Consider the following 13063-nt stretch of genomic DNA (forward strand, 5'->3'; position numbering starts at 1 on the left):
GCTTGTCGGAAATTTAAGTTCATTCTATGAATAAACTGCATCATAGGTTTGCTTGCTATTTATCTAAACACGTCACAGCTTTGTTGCTAATATAACAGTAACACAAAGCAGAGTTTGGCATCTTGCTGAAGGTCCAGCCAACTTTTTAAGTTGTATACCTTCCCCAGTTCATATCACATTATTAATCATTTTCACTACGTTATTAATTCCAACTTTAAGCCTCGTTAGAATTTGCCCCAACCTGACTTCATATCACTTCCTACCGGTCGAAAAGTGGCAGAAATTGGTTGGCAAGAATTGTAAATAGGTTTCATTTGGCATCATTGCATAGAATTACGTAGAGCCTATAGCACAGAAAGAGGCCATTTGGCCCAACAGGTCCATGCTGGTGTTTATGCTCCACACAAGCCTCCTCCCACCTTCTTCATCTAACCCTATCAGTGTAACCCTCGATTCCTTTCTCCCTCATGTACTTATCTAGCTTCCCCTTAAATGCATCTATGCTATTTGCCTCAACTACTCCTTGTGGTAGCGAGGTGCACATTCTAACCACTCTCTGAGTAAAGAAGTTTATCCTGAATTCTCTATTGGATTTAATGGTGACTATCTTATATTAATGACTTCTAGGTTTGGTCTCCCCCACAGGTAGAAACAACTTCTCTACATCTACTCTATTGAACCCTTTCATAATTTTAAAGACCTCTGTTAGGTCACCCCTCAGCCTTCTCTTTTCGAGAGAGGAGCCCCAGCCGGTTCATGAGAGTGATAAAACTAGTGACTAACATAGTGTGAAAGAGCAGAAGAGAATAAATAACTGATTCAGAAGTCATTGTTCCATTATGAAGTTAGGATAGGTCTTGTTGAAAATAAAGTTCACTAGATGATAGGCCTTCTGGTATGCAGTAAAACCTTGCAGTATGTTCCGTTTACAGTTGTACGCATAAATAATCTTTTACATTCCTGTCTAAATTCTAGGGCTCTTTTTAACAATTGTTACTGTGAAAACACACATGCATTCTTCTGTATGATGCACTTTCACCAAATTGGAATAAAGTGAGAAAGATAATATTTGGTGTGATTGGTGGAAAACAGGCCTTAGCTGTCTGCAGACTCAAGTTCCTTTGAGAATTGGTATTGGTGCTCAAAGTGAAACAATTTGCTTCATATACAGTGGCTGAAAGATTTTGAGAAACGATCTGTTGAAAAATAGTCCAGAGTACATTTGTGTACAAAAATACAGATGTTTGCACTATTGGCACAAGACTGTGTGGGATCACGCACTGCCGACCTGATTCTAGTTCAAAACTAGTCTAACCCCACAGTATCTTAACTTGGCAGTAGAGAGCATCCCTTTTAAACTCAAAGGAGGGAAATCAGGAAGCACTTTTTCCACATAAAGGGTAGCAGAAATTTGGAATTCTCCCAAAAGGCTGTGGATACTGGGGGACAATTGGAGCTTTCAAGGCTGAGGTCAATAAGACTCTTGTTAGGTAAGGGTATCGAGGGATATGAAGCTGAGGTAGGAAAATGGAGTTGAGGTACAGATTGAATGGCAGAGCAGGCTCGAGGGGCTGAATGGAATGATCTACCCCTGTCCCGATGTGCAAAGTATCCCATCAGGCAACTTGCGATTAAACGGCTGTACAAATCTAAACCTGGGCTGACCACTGTCAAATGAAATTCAAAATGGATAAATAGATGGTAAAATCAAAATAGGAAGCATGCGCATTCCATGGATGGGATAGAAGTTGCAAAAGAAGTTGTTGAGAGGGTCTTAGGAATGTTTGTTGAATTCCAGAGGTGAGATGAGAGAGACTGTCGTTGACATCAAGGCAACATTTGACCGAGTGTGGCATCAAGGAGCCCTAGTAAAATTGAAGTCCGTGGGAATCGGGGGGCAAACTCGCCACTGGCTGGAGTCATACTTAGCACAAAGGAAGATGGTTGTGGTTGTTGGAGGCCAATCACTTCAGCCCCAGGACATCGCTGCAGGAGTTCCCCAGGGCAGTGTCCTAGGGCCAACCATCTTCAGCTGCTATTGGGAAACCCGAAGCCATTGTTTTTGGTCCCTGTTTCCTAGCCACTGACTCCATCCCTCTCCCTAACATCTGTCTGAGGCTGAACCACACTATTCGCAACCTTGGTGATTGGGGAAACACTGTGTGTATGTAGATAAACCTGTATAATCCCCTTTTAACTGCTGTATTCCCCTCCCCCCGCAAGACAGTTGCAAGCTGAGAGGAATAAGGCACGTTCAGACTTGCCTGCTGCTGAGAGAAGGAAAACCAATCAGGTTCCAGCAGGTGACCAATCCGTGAGTCATGACAGGTTCGCGGGCTTCACGAATTCAGTACTGTATTGTGAGAGTTGGAGTAAAGACCTATTTCTTGTAGCTCGCTGTGTTGCCTATTTCTTTACACGGGAGACCATAGTCCCCCACATTGGTGACCCCGAATGACGGCGGCCGAAGCCCCCGACTCACGCAGCCCTACAGAGGCCAGCAACGACCCGATGGCAACCAGCAGCAGCCTGATGTCGGCCGGCGCCGCGTCCTTGAAGCTCCCCACCTTCTGGGAACACCAAGCACCAGCTTGGTTCGCGCACTCGGAGGCCCAATTCACCCTTCGCAGGGTTCAAGACGATGAAGAAAGGTACCTCCACGTAGTCTCAGCACTAGCAAGCTCTACCGCCGCTGAAGTTCTCGACCTGCTGGGGAACCCACCACAGACCGGCAAGTACTCGACCATTAAGGGCCGCTTGCTGCAGGCTTACGGCCTGTCCGGGGAGGAGAGGGCCCGCAGGCTTCTCTCACTACCAGGCCTCGGCGATTCTACCCCGACCCAGTTGATGAGCCGGATGCTTGCGCTCCTGGGCTCTGAACCGCAGTGCTTCTTGTTTCGGGCCCTTTTCCTCAGCCTGTTTCCTCAGCAGGTACAGACTGCCCTCGCGGGGTCCCCGATCACGGACTGCGTACAACTGGCAGCCGCCGCGGACAAAGTCTTCGCCATCGCCCAACTCGGCTGTGCAGCCGCGAGGCTCCCCGACACCACCGAGCGCGCGCCGCCACGCCAGGCCGCAGAACTATGCTACTACCACGCGCGTTTCGGCCACAAGGCCCAACGCTGCAGAGCGCCCTGCTCTTTCGATCAAACCAAGATGGCCGCCCGGACCAACGCACCAGCCCCGCGCCGCCGCCTAGGCCCGCTCGACCGCACCCCCGCCGCCACGATGGCCATCGGCACCGCAGGTAAACTGCTGTACATAACCGACTCTCTTTCAGGGCGCAGATTCCTTTGCGACACCGGAGCCCAATGCAGCATAATTCCTGCCTCCCAGCTCGACATCCAGGCAGGCCGCAGCGGCCCACCCCTCGTGGCGGCAAATGGCACAGCCATCGCTACTTTCGGAAAGCGACGGGCCGAGGTTTGTTTCAACGGCCAGCGATTTACGTGGGATTTCGTGACAGCCTTGGTGGCACATCCCTTGCTGGGCGCCGATTTTCTTTGCGCCCACGGACTCCTGGTCGACGTCCGCGACAGGCGCCTGATCGACGCAGCAACTTTCGCTTCACTGGCCTGCCAGCAGAGCAACAGCCCGGCCCTCGTTGGGTCCTGCTCCGCCCCGGCGCATGACGACTACGCCCGCCTACTCGCAGATTTCCCGAGGCTCACACAACCGACTTTCTCAGCCGCGGCAGCCAAGCATGGGGTCGAGCACCACATCGCCACTACGGGAACACCAGTGTTCGCTTGAGCCAGACGCCTGGACCCAGCCAAGATGGCGGTGGCCAAGGAAGAATTCGCCACGATGGAAAAACTGGGCATCATCCGCCGCTCGAGCAGCCCTTGGTTGTCCCCCCTCCATATTGTGCCCAAGCCGGGCGGTGGCTGGCGCCCCTGCGGCGACTACAGACGGCTCAACGACGCCACCACACCCGATAGATACCCCATTCCGCACATCCAAGACTTCGCGGCACACCTAGCAGGAAAGTCCGTCTTTTCCAAGGTCGACCTGATTCGCGGCTACCATCAGGTCCCCGTCCACCACGCAGACGTTCAGAAGACGGCGGTCATCACCCCCTTCAGACTGTTCGAGTTCCTGCGCATGCCCTTCGGGCTTAAGAACGCCGCACAGGCCTTCCAACGGCTCATGGACTCCGTCCTACGGGACCTGAGCTTCCTGTTCGTCTATCTGGACGATATCCTCGTGGCCAGCACCAGCAAGGCCGAGCACATCGCGCATTTGCGCTCCCTTTTCCAGCGCCTCAGCCAACACAGGCTAATCATCAACCCGGCCAAATGCCAGTTCGGAGCAGCCCAAATTGACTTTCTCGGCCACAGAATCTCGCCAAGGGGAGCCATTCCCCTACCTTCCAAGGTGCAGGCGGTGGCGGACTTTCCCCAGCCCACCTCGGTCAAGGCGCTGCAGGAATTTTTGGGGATGGTCAATTTCTATCACCGGTTCGTGCCCAAGGCCGCCGCACTCATGCGCCCCCTCTACGAAGCCACCAGGGGCAAAACCGGTAAAGAGCAACTCACCTGGTCCAGCGAGATGGCGACAGCCTTCCACCAGACCAAAAGCGCCTTGGCCAACGCCACACTACTGGCCCACCCCATCCCGGGCGCCAAGACTGCCCTCACCACGGACGCCTCGGATTATGCCGTCGGCGCCGTCCAGCAACAGTGGGTCGAAGGCGCGTGGCAGCCACTAGCATTTTTCAGCCGACAGCTGTGCAAGAACGAGCAGGCCTACAGCACGTTCGACAGAGAGCTCCTGGCCCTGTTCCTGGCAATCCGGCACTTCCGTTTCCTCCTGGAAGGCCGGCCGTTCACCGCATTCGTGGACCACAAGCTGCTCACTTTCGCCATGGCCAAAGTAACCGAACCCTGGTCCGCGCGCCAACAGCGCCAACTCAACTTCATCTCGGAGTTCACCACGGACATCCGCCACGTCGCCGGCAAGGACAATTTGGTGGCCGACTGCCTCTCAAGACCCTCGCTCCACGCAGTGCACCTGGGCGTTTACTACGCCAGCATGGCGAGAGACCAGGCCGCCGACGCGGAGATCCAGGCCCTCAGGACGTCAACTACCAGCCTCACCCTGGCCGACATCCACTTCCACGCAGCCGGCACAACCCTCCTGTGCGACGTCTCAGTCCCCTCGCCTAGGCCGGTCATCCCATCCGCCTGCCGCAAGCGAGTTTTCGACATCATCCACGGCCTCTCACATCCAGGGATGCGTACGTCTCAGAAACTTATGTCCGCCAAGTTCATCTGGCCTGGACTCCACAAGGATGTGAGAGACTGGACCAACACATGCGTGGCGTGTCAGCACGCTAAGGTCCAGCAGCACACCAAGGCGCCATTGGAGTGTTTCCCGGTGCCCGAGATGTGTTTCGACCACGTCGATCTGGTAGGCCCCTTGCCGCTGTCGCACGGTTTTACACACCTGCTCACGATCGTCGACCGCACCACCAGATGGCCCGAGGTGGTTCCCCTCACCTCCACCACCATGACCGACGTCGCCCGAGCATTCGTCTCGACATGGGTGGCCCGGTTCGGCGTGCCGACCGACATATCCTCGGACAGAGGCCCCCAGTTCACCTCCCACTTGTGGAATGCCATCACCGCCGGCCTCGGCACCAAGTTGCACAGGACAACAGCCTACCACCCGCAGGCCAACGGGCTCTGCGAGCGCTTTCATCGTTCTTTGAAAGCCTCCCTCCGCGCCAGCCTGGCCGACACCAGCTGGATCGACAAACTACCCTGGGTTCTCCTGGGATTGCGCACCGCGCCCAAAGAGGACCTCCGCGGCCGAGATGGTCTACGGCCAACCGCTCAGAGTACCAGGCGACTTCCTCCCCCTGACAACGGAGCCATGGTCGGCCGCCAGACAGCTTTCCCTGCACCAGGACGCGGCCCAGCAATTCCGTCCAGTGCCCACTTCGCAACACGGCCCGCAGCCGTCCTACATGCCTCGAGACTTACGACATGCGGAGTTCGTCTTCGTGCGCCGGGACGCGCACAGAGGCCTGCTGCAGGCACCATACACCGGCCCCTTCCCAGTATTGGAGACAGGGGACAAAGCTTTTCTTATCGACGTCGGCGGGAAGCCGGACCTTATTTCAGTAGACCGCCTCAAACCGGCGCACTTGGACCTCAGCGTCCCGTTTCGGCCGGCTCTTCCCCCACGGCGGGGCAGACCTCCCGCGTTGGCGGCGGCCCCACAAGAGGACCAAGACACGCCAGAACCTTACTTCCCGGCCGCCGCCCCACCTTCGTCGGCAGCCCGTCCAGCCAGCCCACCGGCAGACCAGCCGACGAACCAACCGGCCGACCTCCCAGACAGCCCTCCTCACACGCCAGATGGCTACTACAGCCGCTTGGTCAAACCTCCGCAGAGACTGACTTTTACAGTTAGCGAGGATTCTGGGGGGGCGTATGTGGCGTTGCCACATTGGGGAAACACTGTGTGTATGTAGATAAACCTGTATAATCCCCTTTTAACTGCTGTATTCCCCTCCCCCGCAAGACAGTTGCAAGCTGAGAGGAATAAGGCACGTTCAGACTTGCCTGCTGCTGAGAGAAGGAAAACCAATCAGGTTCCAGCAGGTGGCCAATCCGTGAGTCATCACAGGTTCGCGGGCTTCACGAATTCAGTACTGTATTGTGAGAGTTGGAGTAAAGACCTATTTCTTGTAGCTCGCTGTGTTGCCTATTTCTTTACGCGGGAGACCGTAGTCCCCCACAGTGTCATATTTGACCCTGAAATGAGCTTCCGACCACACATCTGCAGCATAACAAAGACCGCCTACTTCCACCTCTGTAACATTGCCCATCTCCGCCCTTGCCTCAGCTCATCCGCTGCTGAAACCCTCATCCATGCCTTTGTTACCTGTACACTTGACTATTCCAACGCACTCCTGGCTGGCCTCCCACATTCCATACTATGTAAACTTGAGGTCATCCAAAACTCGGCTGCCCGTGTCCTAACTTGCGCCAAGTCCCGTTCACCCATCACCTGTGCTCGCTGACCTACATTGGCTCCTGGTTAAGCAGCGCCTCGATTTCAAAAGTCTCATCCTTGTTTTCAAATCCCTCCATGGCCTCGCCCCTTCCTATCTCTGCAATCTCCTTCAGCCCCACAACACCACCCCCCCCCCCGAGATATCTGCGCTCCTCTAATTCTGCGCTCTTGAGGATCCCTGATTATAATCGCTCAACCTTTGGTGACCGTGCCTTCTGTTGCCTTGGCCCCAAGCTCTGGAATTCCCTGCCTAAACCTCTCCGCCTCGCTACCTCTCTTTCCTCCTTTAAGACGCTCCTTAAAACCTACCTCTTTGATCAAGCTTTTGGTCACCTGCCCTAATTTCTCCTTATGTGGATCAGTGTCAAATTTTTCTTTGTCTTAAAATACTCCTGTGCAGCGCCTTTGGATGTTTTACCACATTAAAGGCACTATATAAATTCAAGTTGTTGTTGCTTCATCAATGACTTTCCCTCCATCATAAGGTCAGAAGTGGGGATGTTCACTGATGACTGTACAGTGTTCAGTTCCATTCGCAACTCCTCAGATAATGAAGCAGTCTATGCTTGCATGCAACAAGACCTGGACGACATTCAAGCTTGGGCTGATAAGTGGTAACTAACATTTACGTCACACAAGTACCAGGCAATGACTATCTCCAACAAAAGAGAGTCTAACACCGCTCCTTGACATTTAATGGCATTACCATCGCCGATTCCCACACCAACATCCTGGGGGTTACCATTGTCCAGAAACCTAACTGGATCAGCCACATAAATACTGTGGCAACAAGAGCAGGTCAGAGGCTGGGTATTCTGTGTGAGTGTCTCACCTCCTGACTTACCAAAACCTTTCCACCATCTACAAGGCACAAGTCAGGAGTGTGATGGAATACTCTCCACTTGCCTGGATGAGTGCAGCTCCAACAACACTCAAGAAACTCAACACCATCCAGTACAAAGCAGCCTACTTGATCGGCACCCCATCCACCACCTTAAACATTCACCCCCTCCACCACCGGCGTACCGTGGCTGCAGTGTGTACCATCTACAAAATGCACTGCAGCAACTCGCCAAGGTTCCTTCGGCAGCACCTCTCAAACTCGCGACCACTACCACTGAGAAAGACAAGGGCAGCAAGCGCATGGGAACACCATAACCTCCAAGTTCCCCTCCAAGTCACACACCATCTTGACTTGGAAATATATCGCCATTCCTTCATCGTCGCTGAGTCAAAATCCTGGAACTCCCTGCCTAACTGCACTATGGGAGTACCTTCACCACACGGGCTGCAGCGGTTCAAGGGGGCGGCTCACCACCACCTTCTCAAGGGCAATTAGAGATGGGCAATAAATGCTGGCCTTGCCTGCGACGCCCACATCCCAGGAACGAATAAAAAAAGGCTCAGGATTTTGTAGTGGCTCGGGATTGTGTACTGGATCAGGATTGTGAGGGGCTAGTTCAGGACAGGTATCAGAAAGCACTTCTTTCCAGAGGTGAAATCAACAAATAGAATAGGCTAAATAACAACAGAAAATGCTGGAAAAACTCAGCAGGTCAGGCAACATCCGTGGAGAGAAATTTGAGTTGACGTTTCGGGTCGAGCGCTTCTTCAAATCTGGAAAGAAAAGAAAATAGATCGAAGGCAGGGCTGCGATTGGACAAAAGAAGTGAAAGAAACAAAAGAAGTAAAAGAGACAATAAAAGGTATTAGAAGCTAGACGAGATGGTAATAGGCTGAGATTAGGTGTAAAGTGTACTGGCAGGGCAAGAGATAGCTGCCAGGTGTGAGAGAGAAACAAAAGGAAAGGGGGGGGAAAGGAGTGGAAAAATTACAAGAAAAAATGTAATAGGGGCTGAGGTTATGATCTGAAATTGTTGAACTCGTTATTTCGGATTTCCAACATCTGCAGTATTTTGCTATCGAAATAGAATAGGCTGCCAGGTAGACTGGTCGAAGCCGTTAAAAATACCCCAGCTAGATGTGGTAATGTGACAGTCAGGTTTGGTATACTGGAAGGATGGAAGTGAATGGGCTTTCTTCAGCTGGACACCGAGGTGATGGGATAGCTTTTAGTGTTGCCAGTTCTGGTTTGATGTACTCCTGGAGGTTTCATCACGTCTCAGCTCTAAGTGCCCGGCCCCAATACTCCCACAATTAACACAATTGTAAGGAAGGATATTAGCTCTGATGATGTGGAATCTGTATGGGTAGAACTGAGAAATACCAAGGGGCAGAAAACATTAGTGGGAGTGGTATATAGACCTCCAAACAGTAATGTGGAGGTTGGGGATGGCATTAAAAGGGAAATTAGAGAAGCGTGCAATAAGGACACAGCAGTTATCATGGGTGACTTTAATCTACATATAGATTGGGCTAACCAAATTAGTAACAATACTGTGGAGGAGGAATTCCTGGAGTGGTTACGGGATGGTTTCCTGGACCAATATGTCAAGGAACCAACTAGAGATCAGGCCATCTTGGACTGGGTATTATGTAATGAGAAAGGATTAATTAGTAATCTTGTTGTGCGAGGCCCCTTGGGTCGGAGCGATCATAATATGATAGAATTCTTCATTAAGATGGAGAGTGAAGTAGTTGACTCAGAGACTGGGGTCCTGATTTTAAATAAAGGAAACTACGATGGTATGAGGTGCGAGTTGGGTAGGATTGATTGGGGAATGTCACTCAAAGGGTTGACGGTGGATAGGCAATGGCAAACATTCAAAGATTGCATGGATGAACTACAGAATTTGTTCATCCCAGTTTGACATAAAAATAAAACAAAAAAGGTGACTCAACCATGGCGAACAAGGGAAATTAGGGATAGCATAAGATCCAAGGAGAGGACATATAAATTGGCCAGAAAAAGCAGTAAACCTGAGGATTGGGAGCAGTTTAGGATTCAACAAAGAAGGACAAAGGGATTAATTAAGAGGGGGAAAATAGAGTATGAGAGTAAGCTTTCAGGGAACATAAAAACTGACTGTAAAAGCTTTTATAGATATGTGAAGAGAAAAGGATTGGTGAAGTCAAGCGTAGGTCCCTTGCAGTCAGAATCGGGAATTTATAATGGGGAACAAAGAAATGGCAGACCAATTAAATACATACTTTGGTTCTGTCTACACAAAGGAGGACACAAATAACCTCCCAGAGATGTCGGGGAACATAGGGTCTAATGAAAGGGAGGAACTGAAAGAAATCAGAATTTGTAGGGAAATGGTGTTAGGGAAATTGACGGGATTGAAGGCCGATAAATCCCCAGAGCCTGATAATCTACATACTAGGGTATTAAGGAAGTGGCCCTAGAAATAGTAGATGCATTGCTGGTCATCTTCCAAAATTCAATAGACTCTGGAACAGTTCCCATGGATTGGAGGTAGCTAATGTTACCCCACTATTCAAAAAAGGTGGTAGAGAGAAAACGGGGAATTACAGACCGGTAAGCCTGACATCGGTAGTGGGGAAAATGCTAGAGCCCATTATAAAAGATGTAATAGCAGAGCACTTGGAAAACAGTGACAGGATCGGACAAAGTCAACATGGATTTACAAAGGGTAAATCGTGCTTGACTAATCTACTGGAATTTTTTGAGGATGTAACTGGTAAAATAGATAAGGGAGAACCAGTGGATGTGGTGTATTTGGACTTTCAAAAGGCGTTCGTTAAGGTCCCGCATAAGAAATTAGCTTGTAAAGTTAAGGCACATGGGATTGGGGGCAAGGTATTGACTTGGATAGAGAACTGGTTGGCAGACAGAAAGCAAAGAGTTGGAATAAATGGGTCTTTTTCCAAGTGGCAGGCAGTGACTAGTGGGGTACCGCAGGGATTGGTCCTTGGACCCCAGCTATTCACAATATATATTAATGATCTAGATGAGAGAACTAGATGTAATATCTCCAAGTTTGCAGAAGACACAAAGCTGTGCTGTGAGGAGGATGCCGAGAAACTCCAGTATGATTTGGACAGGTTGGGTGATTGTGCAGAAGCATGGCAGATGCACTATAACGTGAGTAAATGCGAGGTTATCCACTTTGGTGTCAAAAACAGGAAGGCAGATTATTATCTGAATGGCAATAGATTGGGAGAAGGGGAAGTGCAACGAGACCTGGGTGTCCTTGTGCACCAGTCGCTGAAGGTAAGCATGCAGGTGCAGCAGGCGGTGAAGAAGGCAAATGGTATGTTGGCCTTCATAGCGAAAGGGTTTGAGTACAGGAGCAAGGATATCCTGCTGCAGTTGTACAGGGCCTTGGTGAAACCACATCTGGAGTATTGTGTGCAGTTTTGGTCGCCTTATCTGAGGAAGGATGTTCTTGCCATGGAGGGAGTGCAGCGAAGATTCACCAGGCTGATACCTGGGATGGCAGGAATGACGTATGAGGAGAGATTGGGTCGACTAGGCTTATACTCACTGGAGTTTAGAAGAATGAGAGGGGATCTCATTGAAACTTATAAAATTCTAACAGGACTAGACAGACTAGATGCAGGAAGGGTGTTCCCGATGGCAGGGGAGTCCAGAACCAGGGGTCACAGTCTAAGGATAAGGGGTAAGCCATTTAGGACTGAGATGAGGAGGAATTTCTTCACCCAGAGAGTGGTGAACCTGTGGAATTCTCTACCACACAAGGCAGTTGAGGCCAATTCATTAAATATATTCAAGAAGGAGTTAGATATATTTCTTAAGGCTAAAGGGATCAAGGGATATGGGGAGAAGGCAGGGACAGGGTACTGAATTTGGATGATCAGCCATGATCTCATTGAATGGCGGAGCAGGCTCGAGGGGCCGAATGGCCTACTCCTGCTCCTATCTTCACAGAATCACAGAAACCCCACAATGCAGATAGAGGCCATTTCGGCCCATCGAGCCTGCACCGACACATATCCCACCCGATCCCCATAACCCCTACACCAACACATATCCCACCCTATCCCCGTAACCCCACGTATTTAATCCCCCTAACACTGAGGGTCAATTTATCATAACCAATCAACCTAACCCGCACATCTTTGGACTGTGGGAGGAAACCGGAGCACCTGGAGGAAACCCACGCAAACACAGGGAGAATGTGCAAACTCCACACAGACAGTCGCCCGAGGCTGGATTCGAACCCGGGTCCCTGGCGCTGTGAGGCAACAGTGCTAACCACTATGCCACCGTGCTGCCCCTCTATGTTTATGTTTCCCGCCATTGGTCACCAAACACTTCCATCCTTGTGGAGCCCCGCCTTCCCACACCATGTGTAAAGTGAAGATTCGTTGTTACTCGATTGGATGGTTCTTGATTGTCAGTCAAACAGCCCACTTTCCCTACTCCCAATATATTTGCAACTAATAAATGACAGTGCTCAAAAGAAAATAAAAAGACATTTTTTGAAATTCATCCTATGATTTTTCTCCTGGGTGTTGCTCGCAGCAGTGTCATGGAGATGAATCTTTCATCCCTGGAGACTCCAGGTCAATCCTGGAGGGTTGGCACCCCCTTGACAGCTTTCAATCCATTCAAAATATCCAGAACAAAAATTACTTTGCGATTTAATACTTTGTTGACAAAGAATGAATTGCGAGTGGTTGCCACAGGGAGTGTGTTCGTGTCAGTGATCCCTGACATGGTGACTTGCTGATCTCAACCATTCTGCCCTGGCGAGCTGCCAAGCGTAGGCCAAAGAAAAAAAATCAAAGGACTGGTGACCTCAGGCCACTCGCACGCCTTCCGGCTGCGAGCTGGGGAGCAGCATTGGAGAGATTCCAGAGCAGCTGTCGAGCTGGGAATTAGTTTTGATGGTACACTACTTGGCTATTTCCATTTTTTGCTACAAAAGTTTCCTGCTCTTCCCTAAAGCACCAAGCAACTGTGACCACTCAAGCATGTGTTTCTAAGGCCAAGGCTAATGTGCTTAATATCTTAAAAATTATCATGTAACAGCAGAGAATTTCAATCTTTACACTTCACTTTATACTGATCTAGGATCATTACCAGGAAAAGGTACAGGCCACAGCATGACTCCAGCGAAGAAAGTGGTACACTACCATTTATTGC

The sequence above is a fragment of the Somniosus microcephalus genome, chromosome 9 (assembly GCF_052327205.1).
Source record: "Somniosus microcephalus isolate GS21.2 chromosome 9, FLI_Smic_1.0, whole genome shotgun sequence".
Lineage (NCBI taxonomy): Eukaryota > Metazoa > Chordata > Chondrichthyes > Squaliformes > Somniosidae > Somniosus > Somniosus microcephalus.